Source organism: Perognathus longimembris, chromosome 1, assembly GCF_023159225.1.
Source record: "Perognathus longimembris pacificus isolate PPM17 chromosome 1, ASM2315922v1, whole genome shotgun sequence".
Lineage (NCBI taxonomy): Eukaryota > Metazoa > Chordata > Mammalia > Rodentia > Heteromyidae > Perognathus > Perognathus longimembris.
In genome coordinates, this window is record NC_063161.1 from 108,019,566 (window position 1) to 108,025,565 (window position 6,000).

The following is a 6,000-nucleotide window of genomic DNA, read 5'->3' on the forward strand; positions in this document are numbered from 1 at the left end:
GCCACAGCTCTGCTTCCAGCCTTTACGTGGTTAATTGGAGTTAATATTCTTAAGAATTATCCTGCCCTGTCTGGCTTTCAAGCCGGATCCTCAAATCTCAGCTTCCTGAGTAGCTAAGTTTACAGGCGTGAGCCACCATTGCCAGGCAAGCTAAATTTTACAAGCTGAAGATGGTGGTGTTCATGCATGAGCTGAATGTGGTGCTGTTCAGGCAATGAGCCCCCCCCCCACCCGCCCCGTCCAGCTTTTTTCTTATTTTTGTAATAATAAATGAAGCATTCAGTTACAGACCTGAATCTTTATGATAAATTCACCTACCAAGCTGCATTTAGCATATCAGTCAGTATGTGTTTGGAGGTGGTGATTCCCTTTATATTCACAGACACTCTAAAAGTCAAACTGCAGGGAAAGATATTTCATACAAATCAAAAAGAGCATGTATGGTTATATTAATATCAGATCAAATAGATTTGAAGACAGATTTTTTTATGAGAAAAGCAATGGTAACAATCCATTCACCAAGAATATATAACGGCTGTAAACATTTGTATACCAAACAAAAGAGCTCTAAAATGCATGAAGCCAAAGCTGCCAGAATTTAAAGGAGAAATGACTCAAAAACATTTGAATTGTGTGTGTGTGTGTGCGTGCGCGCGCGTGCATGCGTGTGTACACTGCGTTTGAACTCAGGCCCTGAAGGTTTTTCACTCAGGGCTGGTGCTCTACCAATTGAGCCATAGTTTTACTCCCAACTTTTCTTTTTTTGCCAGTCCTGGGGCTTGGATTCAGGGCCTGAGCACTGTCCCTGGCTTCTTTTTGCTCAAGGCTAGCACTCTACCTCTTGAGCCACAGCGTCACTTCTGGGTTTTTTGTTTTTTTGTTTTTTGTTTTTTTTCTCTCTATTTATATGGTGCAGAGGAATGGAACCCAGAGCTTCATGAATGCAAGGTGAGCACTCTACTGCTAAGCCATAGTCCCAGCCCTCCTAACTTTTCTTAGTGACTAATTAGAGATAGAGTCTTACAGATTTGGTTAATTGGAGATAAGAGTTATAAACTTTGGTATCAGGGCTGGGGATATGGCCTAGTGGCAAGAGCACTTGCCTTGTATACTTGAAGCCCTGGGTTCGATTCCCCAGCACCACATATACAGAAAATGGCCAGAAGTGGTGCTGTGACTCAAGTGGCAGAGTGCTAGCCTTGAGCAAAGAGAAGCCAGGGACAGTGCTCAGGCCCTGAGTCCAAGCCCCAGGACTGGAAAATAAATAAATAAATAAACTTTGGTATCTGGGCTGGCTTTGAACCATGATCCTCAGATCTCCACCTCCTGGGTGGCTAGAATTATGGGGATGAGCCACCAGTGCCCAAATTCTGATGAGATTTCTATTCACTGAAGCTAAGGCTCGATTTCTCCTTGCTATGAAAAGAAAGAAATAGATGTAATAAGGAATTTATTTTATTTTATTTTGCCAGTCCTGGGGCTTGGACTTAGGGCGTGAAACTGTCCCTGGCTTCTTTTTGCTCAAGGCTATCACTATACCACTTGAGCCACAGCACCACTTCTGGTCTTTTTGTATACATGTGGTGTTGAGGAATCGAACCCAGGGCTTCATGTATACGAGGCAAGCACTCTTGCCACTAGGCCATATTCCCAGCCCTATAAGGAATTTTTAAAGGGTGGGGAACTAGAACAGTAATATTTATCTTACAGTTCTGTCGGTACCTGTTATAAAAATGAGAAAACACCTAGAATAGCCAAAGTAATTCTAGGCAAAAGAAGCAATGCAGGTGGTATAACAATCTCAGATTTGAAGTGCTACTACAGAGCCATTATAACAAAAACAGCTTGATATTGGCAAAAAAAAAAAAAAAAAAAAAAAAGAGACCAGAAGACCAGTGGAATAGATTGGAAAACCCAAAAATAAAACCACACACTTAGAGTCAACTGATTTTTTTTTTACAAAGGAGCCAAAGACATACAATGGAAAAAGCATAGTCTCTTCAACTATTGGTGCTGGGAGAACTGGGAAGCCATATGCAGAAAACTAACAGTGGACTCCAGCTTGTCACCAAGCACTAAGATCAACTCAAAATAGATTAAAGACCTCAACCTCAGACCTGAAACTATAGGATAGAGTAGGAGAAATGCTAGAACTTATAGGCACAGGCAAGATCTTCCTGAACAGAGTCCCAGATTGGAGAGACTCAACAAATGGGACTATATCGCAGCACAATTTGTCATAGCGAGAATCTGGAACCAACCCAGATGCCCCTCAGTAGACGAATGGATCAGGAAAATGTGGTACACATACACAATGGAATTTTATGCCTCTATCCGAAAGAATGACATTGTCCCATTTGTTTGTTTGTTTTTGTTTTTTTTGTTTGTTTGTTTGTTTTTTGGCCAGTCCTGGGCCTTGGACTCAGGGCCTGAGCACTGTCCCTGGCTTCTTCCCGCTCAAGGCTAGCACTCTGCCACTTGAGCCACAGCGCCGCTTCTGGCCGTTTTCTGTATATGTGGTGCTGGGGAATCGAACCTAGGGCCTCGTGTATCCGAGGCAGGCACTCTTGCCACTAGGCTATATCCCCAGCCCTGTTTTTGTTTTTGTTGCCAGTCCTGGGGTGTGGACTCAGGGCCTGAGCACTGTCCCTGGCTTCTTTTTGCTCAAGGCTAGCACCCTACCTCTTGAGCCACAACACCACTTCCGGCTTTTTTCTGTATATGTGGTGCTGAGGAATCGAACCCAGGGCTTCATGTATACGAGGCGAGCACTTTACCACTAGGCCATATTCCCAGCCCACATTGTCCCATTTGTAAGGAAATGGAAGGACTTGGAAAAAGTTATACTAAGTGAAGTGAGCCAGACCCACAGAAACATGGACTCTATGGTCTCCCTTATTGGGAATAATTAGTACAGGTTTAGGCAAGTCATAGCAGAGCATCACAAGGCCCAATAGCTATACCCTTATGAACACATAAGATGATGCCAAGTGAAATGAACTCCATGCTATGGAAACAATTGTTATATCACAGTTGTAACTACTTTCAACGTCCCATGTGTATATGTAGCTTCTATTATTGATGATGTTCTTGTATCACCTTCCTGTGGTTGTACCTACACTATCTCTGTAATCTTATCTGAGTATATTGGAAACCGTGTATACTGGTATTGGATGAAGGAAATTGAAAGGGAATACCAAATTTGAGAGACACAGGGTAAAAAAAGACAAACAACTACAAAAGCAATACTTGCAAAACTGTTTGGTGTAAGTGAACTGAACGCCTCCTGGGGGTGGGGGAGGGAAAGGGGGAGGAGGGAGAGGGGAATGAGGGACAAGGTAACAAACAGTACAAGAAATGTATCCAATGCCTAACGTATGAAACTGTAACCTCTCTGTACATCAGTTTGATAATAAAAATTTGAAAAAAAACAACAACAAAAAACAAATGGGACTATATTAAAATAAAAAGTTTCTGCACAGATAAAGACATTGCTACTAAACTAGAAAAACAGCAAACCAATTGGGAAAAGATATTTACCAGCAAGGCAACAGACAAAGACCTAATTTCCATCATCTACAGAGAGCTCAAGAAACCAACCCCTCCCAAACCTAACCAATCACTAAATGGGCAAAGGAACTAAATAGACACTTCTTAGAAGAAGAAATAAAAATGGCAAAGAAACACATGAAGAAATGCTCAACATCCCTGGTTGTAAAGGAAATGCAAATAAAAACAAAAACAACACTGAGATACCACCTTACCCCAGTAAGATTGGGAAGAAAGGAATGAGTAAAGGAGGGAATGGATGTGGCTAAACAAAAGAAACGTAATGTACATATCTGAAATGGAGAAAGTGATTGTATTGTTAACGATCTTAGACTTCATAAGCTATGTAGAGTAGAACAACAATTTTCATTATTGTGAATGTTAAAATGTATATTGTGAAATATATATAGTAACTTAAACTCAATTTTAAAAAATGAGAAAACACCAAGGAAATTGCCCACAAAATAACCACCTGAGCAGAAGCCAAGAATAGAGATGGAGATGAGCCAGCTGGGACTGAAACAGAGGACAAAATGAAGGAAGGTGTGGGCTGGGAATGTGGCTTAGTGGTAGAGTGCTAACCTTGAGCAAAAAGAAACCAGGGACAGTGCTCTGGCCGAGTCCAAGCCCTAGGACTGGCATAAAAACAAAACAAAAAAATAAAGGAAGGGGGTATTCTACAGGACATGAGCATTCATTATCCTACAAGAAAAGGAAAATATGTACCGAAAGATGATTGACAGATCAGCAGGGCTGCTGCATCTTCTATAGGCTCAGAGATTAGGGATGGGTGGTTGGGGGAGGCTGTTTCTCTTTGGAGTCACAAGGCAGAGCCTCCTTCATTTCAGTGATCCATGTGATGATTCCCCAAGGCCTCAGGTTCCTGTGCAACAACTCAGGGCTCCAGGGCTCCAGTGAAGAGTCACTACTGTGGTCAAGGGAGTGATGCTCTTAAACTGAGCTTTTCTAGTCATGTAGCATATAAGACAACCAGGATTTTTCTCAAGCCTTAAGATCTAATGGGATTTTCCCTGTTAGGTTTTGAATTTAATTGATATCTAACACCCCTTCTTTCCATTGTCTCTCTTTTGGCATGAGAATATTTGTCCTTTCCCACCTGTATTTTGGAAGTGTGAAACATGTTTGGATTCACATGTTTCTGGCTGGAGAGGCATTTTGCCTGATGATGTGTCATACCATGAAATACCACTCAGTGAGGCAATCCAAGTCGAGGAATGCAGATGACTTGTGCTTTTCCCACACAGGTCTTGATACAACTCTTTCAGGGGCTGTGATTTTGAGGTGAAAGAAGAGCTTACCTACTCATCAATGATTTAAAAAAAATGTTTTTCTTTTATTAAATATTTTGTTGTTATTTTAAAGGCCATGTACAGAGGGGTTACTGTTTCATGACAGGTAATGAGTCTTCCCCCCCCCCCCCCCCCCGCCCACACACACCCTTTCTTTCTTTGCCAATCCTGGGACTTGAACTCTGGGCCTGCGCTCTGTCCCTGAGCTTCTTTTTGCTCAAGTCTAGCATTCTACCATTTGAGGCACAGTGCCACTTCTGTTTTTTTCTGAATGGCTTATTAGAGGTAAGAGCCTCATGGAGTTTACTGCCTGGGCTGGCTTCTAACTATGATTCTCAGATCTCAGTCTCTTGAGTAACCAGAATTACAGGCATGAGCCTTTTTGGATAATGTTACCCTTTCCTTCTCTCTCTCAAGGTTTTCTCTCCTGTCCTTGCCCACAAGTTGTATAGTTCATTTTCAACATGGTGCCTAGCAAGTACCACTGGTGCATTTGTTCATCCTAAATGAGATTTGGTACTGGAATGAATTAAGAGTTAGGAGCTTTGGAAATGGAGGTGGTAGGAAGGGTATTTTCAACTGAATTATGTTACCCTAGAATTCATCTGAATTTCTGATCCCAAGTACTTGAGAATATGACTATATTTAGAGATATATTTACAGAGGCAATTTACTGGGCTTTGGTGCCTCACACCTGTAATCCTGGCTACATAGGAGGGTTAGATCTGAGGATCACTGTTGAAAGTAAGCCTAGAGGGCTGGGAATATGGCCTAGTGGCAAGAATGCTTGCCTCGTATACATGAAGCCCTGGGTTCCATTCCCCAGCACCACATATATAGAAAACAGCTAGAAGTGGAGCTGTGGCTCAAGTGGCAGAGTGCTAGCCTTGAGCAAAAAGAAGCCAGGGACAGTGCTCAGGCCCTGAGTCCAAGCCCAGGACTGGCAAAAAAAAAAAAAAAAAAAAAAAAAAAGTAAGCCTAGGCAGAAAAGTCTGTGAGACTTTTATCTCCAATTAACCAGCTAGAAGCCCAAAGTAGAGGTGTAGCTCTAATGGTAGAGTACCAACATGAGTGGAAAAAGTCAAGCAAGAGCTTGTGGCCCTGAGTTCAAGCCTCAGTACCAGACAAAAACAAGCAAAAA